Source organism: Camelus ferus, chromosome 7, assembly GCF_009834535.1.
Source record: "Camelus ferus isolate YT-003-E chromosome 7, BCGSAC_Cfer_1.0, whole genome shotgun sequence".
Lineage (NCBI taxonomy): Eukaryota > Metazoa > Chordata > Mammalia > Artiodactyla > Camelidae > Camelus > Camelus ferus.
In genome coordinates, this window is record NC_045702.1 from 61,380,967 (window position 1) to 61,404,247 (window position 23,281).

Sequence of the window (23,281 nt, forward strand, 5' to 3'; positions counted from 1 at the left end):
TCACTTCACGCCAGTCAGAATGACCATCAAAAAGTCCCCAAACGATAAATGCTGGCGAGGGTATCGAGAAAAGGGAACCCTCCTACACTGTTGGTATGAATGTAGTTTGGTGCAGCCTTTATGGGAAGCAGTACGGAGATTCCTTGAAAAACCAAAAATAGAGTTACCATATATGATCCAACAATCCCACTCCTGGGCATATATCTGGAGGGAACTATAATTCAAAAAGATCCATGTACCCAGCGTTCATAGCAACATTATTTACAATAGCCAAGACAAGGAAGCAACCAAAATGTCCATGGACAGATGACTGGATAAAGAAGTTGTGATATATATATATATACACACACACAATAGAATACGACTCAGCTGTAAAAAAAAAAAAAAAAAAAAAAAAAAATGAAATAATGCCATTTGCAGCAACATGAATGGACCTAAAGATATACCAAGTGAAGTCAAGTCAGACAGAGAAAGACAAAATATATGATATCACATATGTGGAATTGAAAAAAATGACACAAATAATTTACAAATTTCAGACACAGAAAACAAACTTACACTGAATATATGTATGTATATGCATGACTGGGACATTGTGCTGTACACCAGAAATTGACACATTGTAACTGACTGTACTTCAATTAAAAAAAGAAAAAAGAAATGTATGGTTACCAAAGGGGAAGGGCAGTGGGGAAAGGATAAATTAGGAGTTTAGGATTTGCAGATACAAACTACTATATATAAAGTAGATAAGCAATAAGGTCCTACTGCATAGCAGAGGGAACTATATTCAATATCTTGTAATAACCTATAATGAAAAAGAATATATATACACACACACACGTATAACTGAATCACTATGCTGTACACAACCAGAAACTAACAGCATTGTAAATAAACCATACTTCAATTAAATAAATGAACCAAATGTGCAACATTTAAGCATCAGAATTCTGAAACAAAATCCTAACACCTGCACCCATAAAAAGCTCCTGTTTCTATCAAATAAACTAGTTTTCCTAACTTTTCAGTTCTCTTAAATTTCTAATTATATGTATTGAATTTGACTCCTTGCAGAGGAAAATGGGAAGTGCGTTTGGTAATTGGGGTTCTTTCAGTCAGTAAGTAACTGTATCAGCCTGTATTGATGAACAGACTTTGACTCAATATTTTCTGTGAAGCAGAATAGCTTTGTAGCTAAGACTGAGAGCTATGAAGTCACACCGCCTGAGCATGAATCCTGGCTCCGTTATTCACATTATAACTTTGGGCTGATGACCTTTCCACCTCAGTTACTTTATTTGTAAAACAAGACTAAAAATTGTAAGTAGGTAGCAGTAAGACACTCAGGATTATTGTGACGAATACTATTACAAAGAACTTAGAATGGGTTCCTCATACCCAATGATGGTTGTTGCCTTTGTGGCTCCGTGGATGGGCACTTGGGAACTTCAGGACTTTTCATGTCACACTACCCCACATGCTGCTGCTAAAATTCTGGCTGCTTTCTCCCCCTCCCCCAGTCCTACCAGAGATAAAAGCAGCTGCTTGTCTTTTCTGGGGAGGGTTCATCTTTTTCTAGAAATTAGCTTATTCACGTTTCTTTGTGTCCTTAGCAATCTAATGGGATTTTGAGTGTATCTGGCTTGAGTTATTAGACTGAGGAGAAAGTAATTTTCAACTTTCTGGAAACATAACTTTGAAGGGAGAGAACTTGGAAAGTCTTCTATCTGTAGAGGTTTGATAAAATTGATAGTGTATTTCCTTTTACTTTCCCCATAGTTCTATTTTTAATTTTCTTCTACTTTGAAATAATGATTTATGGTGTGAGGCAAGGGGTAGAAATAATTTTCTTTTAAATTTACAAGCACCAACCAGTTATTCTCACAGTAAATATTAACTTTTCTCCCCGTCTCCTAATATGTTGCTATAGTATATGATAGGGTTTTTTTCTTGTTTTCTTGCCAACACATCTATTCAACTTATTCTTTCTGATAAACTTCAAAATACTTTGATAATATTTTAATAAAACATAGTGGGTTTCAATGAGAATCACATTAGTCTTTTATAATCCTCTCTGAAAAACAGACCTAAAATGTTTCCCTATTGGAAAATCAGTTTTTGACTCCAAGTAACTTGCACATTTTCTTTCCTTATATGTTTATATTTAATGATATAGAGTGGTAAACCAGCCGTTCTGAGGGTGCAGGGGAGGGGGGCGGTGGTGATTTGTAGTCATTTTTCATTTCTGTGGTATAAATATTCCCATCACACTTGATTTCAAGCAGAGTTTGAACAGAGTTGTGAAAACACGTGCACCTGGTTCTAACAAGCTGGTACCAGTGAGTCTAGTGCGCCACTGGTAATACTGAGGATATTCTTTCAAAAAATGTACAAGTTATTTGTTTCCTAAATGACAGTCTTTCACTTAAATTTTAATAGAAGACTCTCGGGCAACATGAACTGAAATTGGTAAATTAACCACAATAATACTTCAGTGGCACATGTCAACTTTTTTCCTCCATCTTTATGGGTAAATTCATGTTATATTTATTGATCACCCATCTTCTAGTCGTTCCAATACTGTATACAAATCATACATTTAAAGGGGTGGATGATTATTGTTATTCCCTATGCTTTTTCCCCCCAGTTAAATATTCAAACAGAGTGCAGAGATTGTGCTGTATATTTTATAAAGCTTTTCTCTCCACAAATACATTGGCTTCTAAAGGTTATCTTGGAGTTCAACTGACTGGGTCTTGTCTGTACGCTCTTTGAGAAGTTTTCCACAGGCCTTTAAAGGACTACCATATACACTGAAGAGAACTGCAAAGTGCCAAGTCCAGGTCTTAAAGTAGTCTTTCCTAATCTTCAAAATCAACAGAAACATTGAAATACACATAAAATGTTTTGGACCAAAAAAATCATCTATGTATTAGGTGTGAGACATGAAAATTTACAGAAGCTTAATCACCTTGAATAAAAGATAATGCAAAATACAACCACATTACCCACTGTGAATGTTAGTATTCTACAAAGTGTTTCTGATACTTAAAAATAAAAACTAATGCTTAATGGTTTCTTTTTACTAATTAAGTCAACTTTTGCAGCTTTAACAAGTGTCAGTGTTATATACCTAATTGTATAACAATTGTTTCTACCGTGCATTAAGGATCTGCAATCATGGTGTGATTCACATGAGAGCAAACAGCTCAATCTAATTTTCAGTATTTATGATTTTTTTCATGCCTGTAATCAATTTGGAAATGAGCAGAAAAATCATAGCATAGCTGAATAAGTCTGCATAAAATATATTAATGTATAATAAAAAACTTTCCTAAATCATTATATTTTATATAGCTATTTAAAATTATTCCCCTTGACTTTATCTCATTAATGAATAAATAGTCCTGTAGTTGAGAATTTATTAAGATCTCTGTATGAAATTATCTACTGGCTTTAAAGTACACAAGGTAAGTTCTCTTTCAAGGAGCCTGAAGTATAATTGTTATGTAAGATAAACTATTTCAGAAAATTTACTGGAAAATTTACTGGAATGAAATGCTTTAGTCTGCTTATAGACAGATTTAATACTTAGTGTCTTCAAAAACTTCTTTTAAATTATTTGAATCTCACATTAATGCATATTTTAAATTACTTAAACATTATTTCAAACTGTTTAAAAGGTAAGTGGAGTTTGTTTTATTTGTACACATCCCCTCCTCCAATTCTACAGAGAACAAATACATCGTGATTTTCTTACAAAGATCCTTCAATAATTAATTCATTTTCTTCTAGGTTATTACTTGAAAGACAAGCAAATTTCTGAATGGTGTATGCTACTCTGCTCCCTTAAACTCTCTTTACTATGTCTGCCTTTACTTCTAATAATTAAATAATTTAAATTTTATGCTAGTTCTAAAATAGTTTCCAGTATTCACACAGATAGCTTTTCAATGGAGATCAATGAGTATATTTTTTTTTTTAATTAATTACACACTGTTTTCTCCTCAAAAATGCCACAAAATTACCTTTTTCAAAGACTTGGTGGAAACAGTGCAGAGGACATGGTGTCCACCACTGTCAGAAACCTTTGTCAAACAGCTGTGTTTTCCCCAGAGCACTAGGCAGAAAAGTAGATCCCAGGAAGCGTACGGTGCATAAGCTGATGTTTCCTACTAGATAACTCATCTTTTTTTTCTTTTTTTTTAACTATATCTCACTAAAATTCCAGTGCTGGAACCATAGAAAGCCCTTCATAAAAAGGGGTGTCATGATTAATACAATTCCAACTCCAGTTGCAAGCTGAGCTTCTATGACTATTGAAGGCACAATGCTGTGGCCATTAGGTTAATTATGGGTCCAAAATTATTGATAATTTAAAATTCTTTCATAATTTTCACTTTATAAAGCTGACATGACATGGGCTGAAACTGAAGGCTCTACATGAAAGATCAATAAGACATGCAACTCATTTCTTTACACTAACAATAAAATATCAGAAAAGGAAAGCAAAGAAACAATCACTTTTGAAATTCCTTCCAAAATACTAAAATATGTAGGAATAAATCTGAAGAAGGAAGTGAAAGACTTATACCCAGAGAAATACAAAACACGGACAAAGAAAATTAAACATTACTTAAAAAAGGATATCCCATGTTGTTTGATAGGAAGAATTAATATTATTTAAATGCCCATATAACCCAACGCAATCTACAGATTTACTGCAACTCTTATCCAATTACCCAGGACATCTTTCACAGAACTAAAACAAATAATGGTAAAATGTATAATGAATCACAAAAGACCCAGAATTGCCAAAGCATTACTGAAGAAAAAGAATGAACCTAGAAGAATAACCCTCGCAGACTTCAGGCAATACTACAGCTAAAACACACAACGGTTTTGGTAGAAAAACAGATGTACAGAACAATGGAACAGAATAGAGACCCCAGAAATAAACTCACAAAATTTAGTCAATTAATCTTTGACAAGGGAGGCGAGTACATGGAGAAAACACAGTCTTTCCAGCAACTGAGGGCTGGGAAACCTGGAGAGCTGCATGTAAATCAATGACCTAGAACACTCACTCACACTGTACACAAAAGTACACTAAAACTGGCTGAAAGACTTAAACGAAAGACATTATAAACATCTTAAAAGAAAACATAGGCAAAACATGTGACATACAAGCCACAAATGTTGTCCGGCAATAAAAATGAAAGCAAAAATAAAGAAACCAAACCTAATTAAACTTACACGTTTTTGCAAGGAAAGGAAAACATAACTAAAACAAAAAGACAACCTGAGGAATCAAAGAGAATATCTGCAGAAGGTAAGACTGACAAGGGCTTAATTTCCAGGATATATAAACAGCTTAAGAAGTTAAAAAAAAAAATTGAAAAATACGCAGAAAACCGAGTAATTCTCCCATGAAGACAGACAAATCTCCAAAAGACACAAAAAAAATGCCCAATATCACCAGTTATCAGGGAAATGCAAATCAAACCTATACTGAGGTATTACTTCACACCAGGCAGAATCACACAAAAGTCGCAAATGATAAATGCTGGACAGGCTGTGCAGAGAACGGAACCCTCCTACACTCCTGGTGGGAATGTACTTTGGTCCAGACTTTCTGGAAAACAGTATGCAGATTCCTCAAAAGACTCAACATAGACTTACCATGGGATCCAGCAATTCAACTCTTCGGGATATATCCAGGGAGCCGCTTAATTCAAAAACTACATGCACCCCAATGTTCACAGCAGCCCTACTTACAGTAGCCAAGACGTGGAAACAACCTAAATGTCCATCAACAGATGACTGGATAAAGACGCTCTGGTATATATAAATATATATATATAAAAAACATATAAAAATATATAAATATATATATTAATATATATATATATAAACTTCTGTTTACAATGCAGGACTCTTGAGCCAGAAAAAAACAATAAAATGCCATTGGCAGCACCATGGATGGACCTGGAGGTTGCCATTCTAAGTGAAGGAAGCCAGAATGAGAAAAAAAAATTACCATGGTATCACTTAAATGTAGAATCTAAGAAAAGAAAAAAGAAAAAAGCCAAACGAACTTATTCACGAAGCAGAAACAGACTCAAAGAGAGAAAACAAACTTATGGTTATCAGCGGGGAGGGGGTGGGGAGGTAAAACTGGGAGTCAGGGATTTGCAAATACCAACTAGTATAGATAAAACAGATATACAACAAGTTTCTACTGCATAGCACAGGGAACTACAGTCAAAGTCTTGTAGTAACTAATGGTGAAAAAGTACATGAGAACATGTCCCTAGGTGGCTGAAGCCTGCTGCACACCAGACACTGACACAATATTGTGAACTGACTATACTTCAATAAAAAAAAAAAAAAAAAAAGGAATACTCCCTCACGCCGTTCAGAAAAATACACTCAAAAGAGCTTAAAGATTTAAACCTACGACAAGACACTACAGTGGGGCAGGGTACAGCCCAAGTGGTAGAGGGTAGGCTTAGCATGCGTGAGGTCCTGGTTTCAGTCGTCAGTGCCTCCTCTAAGAATATTAAATAAATGAGAAAGGAAATAAATAAATAAATAAATATATATACACACACACACACACACAATCAAACCAACCAACCTAAATTCCTCCCCCCAGTAAATAAATTTAAAAAATTTATATACATCGTTTTATTCATATAAGAGTTTTTTTTCAAAAATACAAGACCCTATAAACCTCTAAGAAAACATAGGCAAAGCATTATCTGACATACATCCCAGCAATATTCTCCTAGGGCAGGGTACTCAGGTAATAGGAATAAAAGCAAAAATAGAGAAATGGACCTAATGAAACATAAGTTTTGCACAGCTAAGGAAACCATAACCAAAACAAAAAGACAACCTAAGGAATCAAAGAGAGTATCTGCAAAAGGTAAGACTGACAAGGGCTCAATTTCCAGGATATATAGACAGCTCATACAACTTTGGAAGACAATAACAATCCAATTGAAAATAGGCAGGAGACAGAGCAATTCTCCCATGAAGACAGACAAATCTCCAACAGACACACACACAAAAATGCTCAATATCACCGGTTATCAGGGAAATGCAAATCAAACCTACACTGAGGGATCACCTCACACCAGGCAGAATCATTCAAAGTCACAAATGATAAATGCTAGAGAGAATGTGCAGAGAAGGGAACGCACCTACACTCCTGGTGGGAATGTACTTTGGTCCAGACTTTCTGGAAAACGGTATGCAGATTCCTCAAAAGACTCCACATAGAGAAATTATATGGTCTAGCATTTCCATCTTCAGCATATATCCAGAGGGCAATTTAATTAAAAAAATACATGCACCCCAACGTTCATAGCAGCCCTATTTACAGTAGCCAAGACATGGAAACCACCTAAATATCCATCAATAAATGACTGGATAAAGAAGTGGTATTTTATATATATATATAATGGAACACTACTGAGCCAAAAAAAAGAATAAAATAATGCCATTGAGAGTAACAGGATGGACCTGGATATTGTCATTCCAAGTGAAATAAGCCAGAAAGGAGAAATACCATATGATAATCACTTACCAGTCGAATCTAAAAACAAAGGCAAATGAACTTATTTACAAAACAGAAACGGATTCAGAGATGGAGAAACAATCTTGTGGTTACTGGTGGAGAGTGGACCTAAAGGAAGAAATTGTGAGTTTCAGATTTGCAGCTACTAACTAATATATATAAAATATATAAATAATGATTTCATGTTGTATGGCACAGGGAACTATAATCCATATGTTGTAGAAACTTACGGTACAAGAGAATATGAACACTAATATATGTATATTCCTATATGACTGAAACATTGTGCTGTACACCAGAAATTGACACAATTTTGTAAACTAAGTATATTTCAATGAAAGATATGCATACCAAAAAAAAAGGAAAAAGCTAGGATCAAAAAGAAAAAAAAAGAAAAAAATGTCATTTTTTATCCGGCATAGGCCTTAGAGGAGTTGAGGAAAGCCATTTAATATTCTACCTCTTCCACAATCACATTTGAAAACAAGATATTTATTGACATGTCTGACCCTAGTTGATCAGGTAGATAGGCATTGTATTTCAGAAAACCCAGTTTCTTTTTTAAAGAATTTTTTTTTTCCTGTTTCTAAGGAATTAGACTTGACTTCTGTGCTTTACCAAGATGTCTCCATGTCTTTCAAAGCCCAACAGAAAGATATGCAACCCACTGAGTCATTAGTCTAAGTGGTGGCTTCTCATTTACCAGCGAACTTCATTGACACTCAGGTCAGGGACTTACTCAGGCCAGTGATGGGGGCATCACATACTGGTGTAGGCAGTTAGGCACAGCCAGTCAGCAGAGCATTCCTTGGGTGTCCACATTCAGCTGCCACTGACAATACAGTCATCAGCTTTCTGCACATCAGTTATCTTGATATCTGTTGGAAAAGGCAATAGGAGGAAACAGAATCTTTATCTTGTGTCTTTTGGAACAGTCAGACCATTCTCATTCACAAAAGGCAAGTGACAAATACTAGCAACTTAGTAACTCAGCTCTTTAAGTCTACCATATATTTTCAAGGCTAAAAATTTCTGGTGTTCATACGGGATTATAGAATTTATAATGATTTGTTAAGTGAGGATTCCAACATAGAATATTCCCAGAGAAAATGGAAATGAGGTGGTTTTGAAGATAATAAATGAAAAGTCTCCAGTACTGAAGAACCTGAGTTCTCAGATTGATATGCCACACTATGATGCAAACAGGAAAAGAATATGAGAAAAGAGCAGCAAAAGAGAAAAGTAAAGCAAAGCCCCGCAGCTGGGCACAGCTTATGACAAGCATAAAGCGTTAGAGATGAAGAAACAAAGTCTTAAATGCATTTCTTCAGTAAGAAGGAAATTGAACAGAGAAAAGACAATGAACATTAGGGGAAAATTTTAAAACCAAAAAGGAACCTAATTTATCAGGGTATATTCTTGCAAATATGAACTGTTCCTTGCCTTATCCTCAGGTCTTACAGACTAAGAAAAATGGGGTAAATGGCTTGTGGAATAAGAACTCCATGATGGAGCCTGAAGTAGCCCACTCCAGACACATTGGTGAGGACTAATGGGAACGTGGTCACAGAGGCACTAAGCTTAAATTTATGCCCAGGCTCATGTAACTGTCACATGTGCTCCAGAACAAGGAGATAGCATGGCCTCAAGTGTACTTGCTCCTTTCAAAGCCTTGTCCTGCCTAGTGCAAGGGACACAGTCTTTAAAAAATAGTAATAAACACAATTGGAAAGTCAGATCTGGGAAAAACACATGGGATTAGGGTAGTTTAAGACTTGTTCACTTTTAATGTCAGACCCTCTATCCGTTTCACTGATGCCCAGACAAGCAGTAAAATCTCCAGCAACAGATGGAAAAGACTCTACTGTTTAAGTCCTTCACTCCCTTGCCTGAAGCTGAGGGATCAAACAAGATTAAAACTGGGCATCATTATAGGAAGGGTAGATGATCAGTTCCCTGAGAATCAGGGCTGACTGTTGTGTGCCCTGGTCTATTCCCAGTGCTCGGGTACTCTATAAATATTTACTGAATGAATGAATGTAATCTGAAACATAAAGGAAGACATAACGTTATTAGGCAATCCAAATAACTCTGAAACACATCATCCTTTCTCAAGATAAATTAAAAAAAAAAAACAGAATCTAGCTACTGATTTTTTGTGCCATCATATTTAGGAGGACAAGTCTATGAAAAATAAGAGATTATGTTAAGCTGAAGTTCACCAATTTATGACATGATACGTAAGGGAAAATTCCACTATTTTCAAGCAATGAAAGTATATTTTTAAATACAAATATTTATAATGCATCTTTCAGTTAGTTGTATGTCCTTGCTGTTGCACTGAAAATTGGCACAGTGAGGCTTTCATGGTGGACATCGGTTGTGTTTATGTAACTAGCACCCAGGAACTACTTATTACAGGGCATTCTCTGCTTGTGTAAGTGTGGCTTCCCACCCCAGAACCCAAAGTAGCTGTAGACGCTCTCTTCTTGCCCTCCTGGTAGCCTGGCTAGAGGCTCAGAATCCAGGCTTGACCAGTTGGGTCCTTCCAACCAAGACTTCAAAAGATGCTGGCAGCTGAGAAACTACCAATGGCAGAAGCCTCGGCATCAGCTGTTGAACAGAGACAGACGTGGAGCCCGTGGCAGCAGCCTGAGCGTCCCTGCTCAATGGTTTGGCAGAGACAATAAAACAAGAGCCCTGGTGTCCACCAGGGGCAGTGCCGGTGGCAAACCAACCAAAGTACTCTTGAGTCATGACTGGCTGTGCTTCCTGCTCTCCAGCCAACTTTCATTTTCTGTTCTTGATCACCCATTGATCACCCAGCTTCCAGAATGATTATATGGGAAACCTTCAACCAGATTCCTTTCTCTTCAAGGTAGCCAAGGCTATTTTCTAGACAAAGCTATTTTCTTAGCATAAAACTCTTAATGATATACTTTGCCATTTGTGATACAAGTCCATGTATTGTGGGGTGACTTAATTTAAGAAGTATTTCTAACTTGAATTGGTGCTGTTACATAAACCATTATCTATGCAGACAGCAATGCAGACCATAACAGCTGCAGATAACTCTATGTTCGACTCAAAATCTGACTATGCTGCGTCACACACTTTGTCTTTCAGGTAATGCGTCCTTATTACAGAGGCAGGTTTCACTTCAGACTAGGTAACTTACCTCCTGGGAGTATGACATTGACGATGTTTTTAGCCTATACACTGATGTTACTTTCCTATGAGTACTAAACAGCAGCTGATTAGGGACGTGCTGATGCTAATTCTTCATTTGAATATCCTTCTGGGTCATACACAAACATATAACAGACTAACTTATATATGCTAAAGTAATTTAAAAGGCCACATCATCATAGAGTTCTGGAGGAAGAAACTGGATGCTATTCTAAAAGGTCTTTGCTGAAGAAGAGGAAAAAACGGGAAAAAATTATATACATATATGTATATGTTCTATTACATAAAATCTTGATTCTACATATCCCACAATTGCACTTAAATTTCCTTTCACTCATTAATTCAAAGACATCATGTCAAGAGAAATTTAAACTTTAATAATGAAAACAATGAAAACATTCTCAATCTTAAATGGAAGGAAGATGCAATAAAATAGTATTTTCCACAGAGCCCAAATGTAAAAATATTGATAGGGATTCCTATTGGCAACACAATGGGATTTTTGTCAATACGAAAGACTTCTTGTTCCACAAACGATGAGGTCTAATAGTTTATTTTTGAGGGGAGGGAACACAGAGGGTTCCATCTTTCAACAGTCTTCTAGAAGCCCAGATAGTGTAAGACAATGACTTCATTTGTGTTGTTTTTTTTTTTTTTTTAAGCAAAAAAATGCCTTATAATAAGTGGATTCTCAGTCCATCTTCAGGAATTTGGGTACTAGGTACTAAAAGAGAAGAGAATGCCTTTTCCTTACTTAAGGAAGAATTGTTTACTGGCCCCAGCAGTTTATCTAAAGGACACAGGGATTCTCTTTCCTTTGAATTCTCCCTAATTGCCATTCAGCAGATTTTAAACTTCTGCACAATTCCTATCCACGCAACTGCCCGTATCTGCTTACTTGGAGTTATTTTATGTTACTTATGTATAACTGTTTTACCATCACATTTTAAAAGAATAATTGGAACCCAGGAATAACTGGTTCGGGGGAATATTGCTTTTATCAAAGTGTTTTAAATGGCTAGATGAAAGTTTCCAAATTTAATAGTATCCAGTGAAGCTTATCATCTGGATACCTTGCTTCTTAAAATGTAAGAATAATAAAATGTAGGAAATTGATATCAATTTTAATTCATAGGATAAATATGTTTAATAAGCAGAGCATCAACATGTAAACATTCCTAGGTCTATAAGCACATAAACTGTATAAAAGTTATGTTATTAGGAAAAATTAAAGCCAGAATAAATTTCTATTCCACAAGAAGTAAATTAATTTTAAATTATTATTTCTGACACATATCTGTTTCTATTATTACAAGATCAGCAAAATTGTCTTTTTTTTTTTTTTTAAGCTAATGGTTGTGAAAGAGACTGTTACCAAACACAAGTTTGTGTTTCTCACACACGGTGAAGCCAAAAAAATACCAAAACGTTGGAGTTTGAAGCAGAGGAAGTTTTATTGCTGGGGCAAGCAAGAACAGGTGGCTCATGCTCCCCCCTAAACCCCTGAACTCACCAAAAGGTTTCAGCTGAGAATTTTTAAAGCCCAGCTGATGAAAGGGGGGCAGGGCACGTGATCAGCTTGCACAATTCTGATTGGTTGATGGGGATCAATCCTTAAGTGTCAGAAGTGGGGCGGGCTACATTCTCATGACCATCAAATAGTTAATTTCTTTCATTTGGTGGTGGGTTTTAGCATCTGAAAAACTCAGAAAATGTGCATGAAGTACTGTTACCTGGATACTTCAGAGAGGAAATAAAGCAGAGGATATGGGGGAGGGGTCTGTCCCAGGAAGGGCCCATAGGGTCCTGCCTGGTTACAATTCCCCTCTTTTCTTTGATAATCCTCCATGTTAAGGAGGACAAAAAGGAGAATCATATTTTGGGTAGAGAGGTTAATCAAACTTGACAGAAGAACTCAATCTCCAATCCTGTTTCACCCTCCCCAAATCTTTCAGGGAATGGGGCAACAACCATTCTGGCTACTTCCTGCTGAAACCGGGTGTAGTCCTACATCAATTTGGGGAATGGACACTGAGTTGAAAATACCCCTTAGTTCCAAGTCCTGGATCTGAGTCTTGTATGATTAAGATCTCATTTCCTGAGGAATTCAGGAGACTAAGCCTGAAAACCTGTCTGGACCTGGCACTTTGGGGGAGACTTGTAGCCAGGGAGCCAGCAGTCTATATTTATCTGAGTAGGTTTTAACTTTTGATGTATTAACACTTATATTAAGAGCTATTGGTCACTGCACATGTCTCCTTTTGTGAAGGAAAAGCAGGGCTGGTCTAACAAGATAACTCACAAGTCTAGGACTGTGAAGGAGAGGCTGGGGGGGGCTAACAAGATAACTCCAAATCTAAGTATCAGAATACTGATCTGAGTTCTGCTGGACTAACTTGTAAATCTAAGTTAATTAGTGTTGGTTTGCTGTTGATGTTTTTTTCTAGCCAGCTGGGTTTTCAAAGATACATATCTGGCTTTGGAATGTTGGTTTGCTGTCTCCCTGCCTCCACTTTTGTGATAATGATGCTGCTAAAGCTGTCCCATGCCCATTGGCCGAATACCCCAAGCTTGTACTTCACCCTATAAAACCTCATGTGCACATCTTGGAAGTGTTCAGAGCTTTGGAGCAGAAGCCCCTCTGAGCCCGCCAGCGTAATACATCTGAGTACTCCAACCCTCCGAGTGGTGCTTGTTTCTTGGATGGCCTGTCGTTTCCGTAACGCTTTTTTTGGCTAACACCTGATCTAAAGCAATTTTATTGTCTAAAAATTTAATAGTTACAAGAGGAGATCTTGAGGTCATAAAGTTGCACTGCAATGGCTCGTGGCACAGAGCTCAGAAAATTAGACTTCTCCACAATACAGGACAATGTTTTTGACAAAGAAGCTTAATCAAGTTGCTGGGACATACGGCATTCCAAGATAACAACCAGAACCATGACCTATAGCATTATACTGTGACACATTCAAATTTCAGAAACTCCACATAACCTCCAGAATGCCCGTATTAACATTCATCCATACCGTATAATCTGAGGAGGCTCATCGCTCATTTGACAACGCTTCCTGTGTAATTCAACATATCAACCAATCCCAGTTAAATATTTTTCTCTGGATGCCTCAGGGGCCCCCTGAAGCAACCCAAAGTTAGCTGAAGTCAAAATGTTAGAGCAGGCAGATAGCTAGATATGAGCAGAGAAAGGGGGACACAGACCAAATGGCAGGAATTGGGCAGAAAGGAAGGGCACAGGCCAAATGCAGGAAGCCACACATCATGTGAGCAGCAGGGATCCACAGGCAGAGAAAGAAAAGCTGGAATCTTCGGGCTGATAAGGAGCCACACCTTTTGGCTTGGAGACCAACAAAGAAAGGTCAGAAAAGGCAGGAATTTCCAGTGTCCGAATGTAACCTTTTACTCATTATGCCCTCATTTCAATAAAATTAGCCTTGCAGATCAGAGGTACCCATCATGCACCGATGCCATGACACGTCCGATCCAGACTAAATAAGGACAAAAATCCCTCCTCCCTTTGGGAAGGTGGAGTTGGGATGATAATCAGGGAATACGACCCCAAACCCTTCCCTCCCCAATGAATATTCCGCCCATTCATTTTTACACCCTATGTAACTAACTTCCCAAAGAAACTCAGGGCAGCTGCTCACCTGAGCCTGGCCGCTCTCCCCTGAGAGCGTACTATCCATCCTTTAATAAATCCTCACTTTACCTTTTTAACCTCTAAGTCTTGTCTCTGAATTCTTTCTGGGACAGGACAAGAACCTGGAACACCAGTTGCACCTATCGGCGACAAAAAGAACTTTAGAGTTTGAAAGAAAGTTCGTCAAAAAATATTTAAAAGTTTCGCACAATCTGTTAACAGAAGCATTCCAAGTAAACTTGTTCTCTTAACAGAGAGGAACCAAACCTAGTCCTGCACCAGCCTACTTTTAACAAAACCCATTTACCTAATCAAGTTTAATCTAACCTCAGCCCAACCATACACAAAACTCCTTTTTAAGTCTTCCCTTTCAACAAACTTCCCACAACTCTGTATCCATATTAGTTTGTCCCTTATTTTTTCCCCATCTAGAAACAATGAGCTCTAGGATCCAATCACTTTCTTTTCCCTTAGAAAAATGTAATTCCATTCCTCACACTTTTCTTTTTACTCAAGGCATACATCCTACTTTCCTACTGTATACTGTGAACGAAAATACTGCAACGTGAATGAAAATACTGCAACCATATCAGTAAGCAAAGAATGCTGAAACCAAGTCATCAGCGGCTGCCACCACCCTGCAGTGCGGACAGGCCTGCAGCCCAGCCTCTGCAGCCACTCACAGTGGTGCACTCTGAGCGGACTGAGAATTAGAATGGACAGGATACTGGCCCTAGATAGCTAGGTGCTTGGCAAAGGAATGAATTCAGTGAGCCCAAATGTTTGCTTCCTCCCATACATAGAAAAGCACTAAATTCTTTAACTTGAGATGCCTTGTTTTCTTTAGATAACAAGCAATCTTTTATCGTTCCAACTACCTGGTCTTTGTTGTAAAGCTCCTATCTATCCTAGCTCCTCCCCTACCTCTTTGGAGCAGTCCCTCAGAGTGATCTGAGAGGCTGTCATCCTGGCTGAAGTCCTCCCGCCAAATAAAACATAACTCTTAACTTTTAGGCTATGCATTTATTTCAGTCGACAGTTTTGGCGACCCAGATGGGACCCAGAGCAGGCTTCTCTCCTTCGCCTCAACTCTATGAGGAACTGGAGCCTTGGTATCAGCAGTGGCCCTTTGTGCCCATCCGCCTCCTTGGGGAGCCCAGACGAATTTGGGTGAGTCTCTCCTGGTTCTCGGATCTCCCATATTGGTTGATGATCCTGAGTTTTATTTGGCGGTGTATCCAGGTACCTGGCCTCCAGTTGAAAGATACTGGGGGGAAATACCCACCCAGAGGAGACTCCACGGGTGGGGCTTGTTGAAAGATACTGGGGTATGGACTGAGTGGTTAGGTAAGAGACTGGTCTAACACTTTCCTCAATTTGGCTACCTCCATTGAATTTTTCAGGATAAAAGTAAAACTCTTATGAGGAACTTTTCAACTCCAAAAATGGGACCATCCTCCTGGCTGGCAACAGCTTTCTCAGGTGGCTGAGAAACCTGCAGGAGTGGTGGAGGCAAAGCCCTCATGCCGCACAGGTGTCCTTGCGGGAAAACCTACTAGCAATTTTATTCTGACAACCTGACCTGAGAATGGGGAATAGAACTTTCAAAAAAAAAAAAAAGGAAAAAGAAATGACAGATTGCCAGCCTCCAACTAATACCCCAGCCAGGTTTCTGTATGTACAAAACTTACAACTTTAATTGGGAATTTTAAAAAAATCTCACCCTGAAAATAACAAGCCAGGCCTGATAAAAACATTTTTTTGGAATCTGACCTTATAAGAACAAAAGCCCCTTTAGGGGGAACTTGGATTTCTCTTCCTGTGTTCTTGAAATGTAAATGTTTTATCTTTCTCTGGGTGTTTTGTGTGTGTGTGTGTATGTATGTATATATGTGTTTCCTTTTTTTTTTTTTAAAGGAAAACTTGGGCTCTGCCATGCAAAAGGTACAAGTATTGTGTACATATGGTGGCCAAGCAAATAAATTGGGATTCTCAACAATCCTTTGATTGTACCAATTCTCAGGCATTTTCCCATCTTAACCTTTGTTGCATCAGCCTGGACCACAAAGGTCTTTACCTTCTGGGGAGCAAACTTTTAAATTTTATTTAGGCAATGCCCCCACTCTCATGTGGAAAAGCCTCTTTATCTTATTGGTTTAAATGCACTATATATGTATTAATTGATGGCCATTTGATGGATCCTTTAATTTGGAGAAACTCATAAATTGGTGAAAGTTAAGAGAACTCTCATTATAAACGGCTGTTTTATTGGTACCTATTAAAATCAATCAAGTTTAAAGGTGGAAAAATATATCTAATGGTTAACCTAAGAACTTAGTTTAAAAGAGGGAAAAGAATGGTTTGGAAACCTACATTTGTGTTTTCTCTTTCCCTTCAATGGGTTTTAGAGATGCTAATAAAAACATTAGAATAATTAATGTTAATTAGGTTGAGTAACTGAAAAAAGGAATGTAAAAATGTCAAAAGATTTTTTTCTTAACAAGAAAAATATAAGGGACTTATCCCAAATGGATAAATATTTTTAGATGGTTATTTTGAATGGAATAAATAAAATGGACATTTTTGGATTAAGATACAAGGTTTTGATACTACACTACGTAAAGTTAAAAAAAAAAAAAAAAAAAAAAAAAAGGCCAAAGAGATCACCTACTGGTCCCCAACATTAAAGTTCAAACAAGTCCGTTTATTTACCCCAGTTTAAAATGTATATATTTATAGGGCTGGAAAAAATATATATAGACTGAGATACTTGATCAATGATTGTGGCAACAGACCAATTAATCAAATGAAAAATTTACAAGGGCCTAAGTCCTTCGGCTCAAACTTGGTGATCCCAGAGACTTTTATATAAAAATAGATAAAGTGGACAACAAATAAAAGAAAAAGGCTTCTGGCACTCCTTTTTGAAATAAGAATTATTGATTAAACCTAATAAATAACAAAATTAAAGGTTTAAGAGTTGATAAAATTGAGATAAAAGTTTGTAAAATTGGTATATTTAAATGGGCTTTATATAAACCTCTTTTGCTTAATTATGTTGTGGGATCGATATGTTTCAATGGAAAAACACTTCCCCTTCTTGGTATTATAAGGCTGGGTACGTATCTGTCCCTCAGAAAATATTAATTAAACAAACTAAAGGAAGCCAGTAGAGTTGCCTGAGCCATCCAATATAAAGTAAAACTAAAAACTAATATTCAGGGGCTAATAAAAATAAGAGATTTACCCTGGGCTTAACTTAGAACTCCAGGAAAGAGACCTTACTAAATGCCTTATGCAAGCTTTTGAAGACAAGATAAAGTAAACCTTAAAGTTTTAAAACATGGAATTCTTTGTTTAGAGCTCTTCTCACTGATACAAAAAAGCAAATTAAGGAGATACAATTGGGCCTGCGTGACAGACCAGTTCTTTGGGGAACTGGAAGCAACTGTCTTTGTCTTGCAGATCAGAAATGTAAATACAGCAAACAATGACCTAGGACTGAGCCTGATTAGCTCAACGAGGTAAAACTTAAAGGCCAAAGAGATTTTTGGCATTTTAGAACTCAGAACCCTGACGGGTCCTTCAGACTCTCAAGAAATCTTAAATGTCTTTTTCATAAATAGTAAGCCTTGATTTGAGCAAGCAAATTCAGCTTACTCCACCTGTTGTTTATAAGCAGTAAATTTATATTGTAATACCTAACTCAAAAGTGAAGCTATGATAGCTCTAGCTTTTGTCTGTTTATAAGTCTGTGTACACATTATAGATGAGATATTTCTACTGCTAAAAAAAAAAAAAAAATCAAAGTCAAAGAGCTCTGCTTAATTGACTTAAAACAAGAGCTTACAAATTAAGTATTTCTAAAATAAAAACTGACCAAATTGACTTTCAGGTTCACGTGAACTGGAAAATATTCAATATTAAGTTAATGCTTGGTATTAAGTTTAGTTTAAGTTTGTTCTAATTAATATAGACATCTTCAGAGTCATCAATATTAAGTATAATACCTTTACTGTACCTAGGTTTAATGAAAGTCAAATAAGATCCTGTTATATTTGTTGCAGATTTGTAAAAAACAAACAAACAAACAAAAACAAACCAGTAATGTGGTGTGATAAAATTCTAAGTAAGTTAAATACAAATGAGATGAGAGCTTTTGGGTACATTCTTTAAAAATATATTTTTTTAAATGTATGCTTTAGTTAATCTCTGTAAATATTTGGTATCTTTAAATTCTAGAGTTGTGCTAAATTAAGTTAAATGATAGGAGTTTATTAAATATCTATGCCATTTTCAGTAAGATAAGATTGAAATATTAATTACTTAATATTTGACTTCCTCTTATAGAAAAACTAAAGGTGTTTAGAAATATTAATAAATGGTTGGTGCCACCCTGAAATATTCTCTACTATTAAGGGAAACATCTCAGTATCCTAGGAAAGTAAGATGAATGTGTAAAGGAAGATATAAAAAATGGAATTATATTTTGTTAATGGAAAATAGTGACTTTGTCCTGAAGCTGGTTACTTCTAAATGGAAGAAAAAAATAAGGGACAAAATAATATGAGTATAAAAAGTTGTGGAAGGTTTGTGGCAGAGGAACCCTGAGGAAAGAGTTTTGTATATGGTCGGGATTGACTAAGTTTAAAATAAATTTGGTCAAAGTAAATGAATCTTAGAAGTAAGCCGGTACAAGACTAGATTTGGTTTTCTCTCTGTTAAGAGGACAAAGTTTTCTTAAAATGTTAATCCGCCTTCAGTAACAGATTGTAAAGCTACTTATACCCCTTAAGTGATACGTTCTGCCTTTACCTTTGAAATAGTTTCTTGTTAATGAATGAGTACTATTTCACAGTGATCTATACTTTTATCTGACCAAGTGTTTTGAAACCTTTTAACAAGCTTCCCAAATATCAATTTCTGATTAAAGTTCTTTCGATCTACAGTTAACTTTGGGATGCCACAGAGGGCCCCTGAAACATCCCAAAGAGAGATTTTTAAAGTAGTAAGTTTCATAATATGGAAAGTATTGTCAAATGAATAATAAATCTTCCTAAGTTATATTGTATGAGAAAGTATTATTAATATAGATATTCTAGAATTTATATGGACTCCCTAAAATTCTGGCATATCTGAAATGTTACCAGTCATAATTCTGGTTATTGTGACCAGGTTTCTTTATCGATTACAGTGTAATGGTGTTTAACCATGCTTTTAAATCTTTTGTCATTTATAGACAGTTATTGTTTTATTCTGATGATTTTACAAAATGCTTTCTCTTCAAGGAGATTTACTGGTTTCTAGTAAATTTCAAACTATAGCACTGAACTAAACTGGGTAGGAAATTTTAAAGGTCTGATGAAAACTGATTTCATAATACTGTTAACAAAAGGATTAGTTACATGGGACCGAGTAAACTGATAAATATGGTCATAATTTTTATTTTGTCTGAAATATTACTGGCTTTTAATCTGTTTCCCAGGCATAAAGAAACTCTTCTCCTTAAGCTAGTTATGATTCACAGCAATTTGATGAATTATACCTATGTAAGCAGACTTAGAACAGTTATCTTTTCTCTCTACCTGGTCCCTCCAGAGATGAAACTCTTAGGTCCCCAGTGGCTGTCTCAGATAAATTAGGAAGATCATCTCCTAACAGATACAGGAATCTCAAGGTATTTTAAGGACCTTAAAGAGAAAACAATTTACCTGAATCTGTAAGGCAGAAATCTATGACAAGCCCCTGACGTGGCTTTCCTGGCCTTAGGAAACCTTATTAACATTCTAGCCTGAGACTCCTTATTAAAAGTTCTAACACAGCCAATTTAAAAGAGCCTATATGATCAAATAATTAGACTTAACTTGTAAACAAATTAATCTTGATTTGACTATATTTGATAAAAATGAGGGTAACTTTAGAGAGAAAAAGATTATATTTTAGTGGATATTAAATTCTAGTTTTGTTAATTGAGGTCTATATTTACTAAGACACTTCCCAGATCATTCCTTGCTGTTGTGTTACATTGCTGCAAAGTTTAATTGAATTATTAAAAGGACACTCTAGGTTTGTTTCTGAAGCTCAGTAATCTATCCTTGGGTAAAGATCCGATGCCCCATAACCTGCAACTAGGGGATTACACATACTGGAACAGGCATGACTTAATGAACTGTCTCCAACCTGAATGAAAGGACCCTTTACCAGGTACTCTTAACTAGACCATACACAGTAAAAGCTAAAGGAAATTGACTTTTGGATTAGTTTCCAGTCAGAAAGAGCCCCTGCAGTGGGCTGGCCTATAGAGTACCGCTCACCTTAAAACAATGCTCAAATGAAGAAAAAGCTACCAGGCCAGGATGAGAAGACAACGACATCTGAGGTAGACGGCTGACCCAAGACACCAGACCAGGCCTGTATACCAATTACTTTGATATTTGCTCACACCTTTGATTATGAACTAATCTAATTGTTAGGTTTATGGTAAATTACCTATGTCTAGTACTTCTGTGTTACCTTGGTGCGTTTCCCTACTCCAAGACTCTAACTAGATAGCCCTCATAAAATTTATTCTAAAAAGAAATTACAGTTCTGTTTAGGCCACTATTGACATTACAAGGTAGGAGACCTCACCTGGCCAATTAATAATACCTGCTCTGAGCCTGACCATGAATATGAATTTTCTTATAAGATCACTCAAGCTCAATCAGAAACACAAGCAAAATTTTAACCCAAAAATGTAACTTCTCAACTATTAAATCCTTACTTGTGACTTTATTAACATTACTAGCTATATTACTTATATCCTGTCTATTTTATAAAATTGTTCTCTTCCATTTCCCAGTGTGTAACTAGGCCTCCAACAAGATTGATGATGGCTAAACATCTTGAGGAAATAGATAAAATTTATAATCCTGCATAGAATAATTGTAATAGCGTGATTCTAGGTATGGGAATGAGCAACAAGGGGTAAACATTTCCTGGATCATAATAGACTAGTAAGACAGGTGATCCAGAGAATTGCTAGTCTCAACAGGGCCTGATCCAAAAACTAGCACTTTGAGTGGCATGTCAACACATTCTTCACCTGATCTAGGAATGAGCCTTCCTAGCACCGTGGGACAAAATTGGTCACGAAATGTCTCCCAAAATATTGGTCGAATTTAGGACCAAGGGGAAGCACTGTGAACGAAAACACTGCAATGTGAATGAAAATACTGCAACCATGACAGTAAACAAAGAATGCTGAAACTAAGTCATCAGCGGCTGCCACCACCCTGCAGTGCGGACAGGCCTGCAGCCCAGCCTCTGCAGCCACTCACAGTGGTGCACTCTGAGCGGACTGAGAATTAGAATGGACAGGATACTGGCCCTAGACAGCTAGGTGCTTGTCAAAGGAATGAATTCAGTGAGCCCAAATGTTTGCTTCCTCCCATACATAGAAAAGCACTAAATTCTTTAACTTGAGATGCCTTGTTTTCTTTAGATAACACGTAATCTTTTATTGTTCCAACTACCTGGTCTTTGTTGTGAAGCTCCTATCTATCCTAGCTCCTCCCCTACCTCTTTGGAGCAGCCCCTCAGAGTGATCTGAGAGGCTGTCATCCCGGCTCGAGCCCTCCCGCCAAATAAAACATAACTCTTAACTTCTAGGCTGTGTATTTATTTCAGCCGACAGATAGAGAGGTTAATTAAAGTTGACAGAAGAACTCAATCTCCAATCCTGTTTCACCCTCCCCAAATCTTTCAGGGAATGGGGCAACAACCATTCTGGCTACTTCCTGCTGAAACCGGGTGTAGTCCTACATCAATTTGGGGAATGGACACTGAGTTGGAAATACCCCTTAGTTCCAAGTCCTGGATCTGAGTCTTGTATGATTAAGATCTCATTTCCTGAGGAATTCAGGAGACTAAGCCTGAAAACCTGTCTGGACCTGGCACTTTGGGGGAGACTTGTAGCCAGGGAGCCAGCAGTCTATATTTATCTGTGTAGGTTTTAACTTTTGATGTATTAACACATATAACAAGAGCTATTGGTCACTGCACATGTTTCCTTTTTTTGGCTAACACCTGATTTAAAGCAATTTTATTGTATAAAAATTTAATAGTTACAAGAGGAGATCTTGAGGTCATAAAGTTGCACTGCAATGGCTCGTGGCACAGAGCTCAGAAAATTAGACTTCTCCACAATACAGGACAATGTTTTTGACAAAGAAGCTTAATCAAGTTGCTGGGACATACGGCATTCCAAGATAACAACCAGAACCATGACCTATAGCATTATACTGTGACACATTCAAATTTCAGAAACTCCACATAACCTCCAGAATGCCTGTATTAACATTCATCCATACCGTATAATCTGAGGAGGCTCATCGCTCATTTGACAACGCTTCCTGTGTAATTCAATATACCAACCAATCCCAGTTAAATATTTTTCTCTGGATGCCTCAGGGGCCCCCTGAAGCAACCCAAAGTTAGCTGAAGTCAAAAGAACTTTAGAGTTTGAAAGAAAGTTCATCAAAAAATATTTAAAAGTTTCACACAATCTGTTAACAGAAGCATTCCAAGTAAACTTGTTCTCTTAACAGAGAGGAACCAAACGTAGTCCTGCACCAGTCCTACTCTTAACAAAACCCACTTACCTAATCAAGTTTAATCTAATCTCAGCCCAACCATGCACAAAACTCCTTTTTAAGTGTTCCCTTTCAACAAACTTCACACAACTCTGTATCTGTATTAGTTTGTCCCTTATTTTTTCCCCATCTAGAAACAATGAGCTCTAGGATCAAATCACTTTTCCCTTAGAAAAATGCAATTCCAATCCTCACACTTTTTTTTTTTTACTC

The 23,281-nt window shown here is 36.9% G+C and overlaps 1 long non-coding RNA gene across 1 annotated transcript; it reads right to left on the bottom strand.

Annotated features, from left to right (window-relative positions):
* Nucleotides 1-5,144: 5,144 nt before the first annotated feature.
* LOC116664979 lies at nucleotides 5,145-19,921 on the bottom strand. Its single transcript, XR_004321549.1, has 3 exons — nucleotides 19,608-19,921; nucleotides 8,409-8,414; nucleotides 5,145-5,155 (listed from the first exon to the last, which is right to left on the bottom strand). It is a non-coding gene; the product is annotated as an uncharacterized LOC116664979 (long non-coding RNA).
* Nucleotides 19,922-23,281: the final 3,360 nt, after the last annotated feature.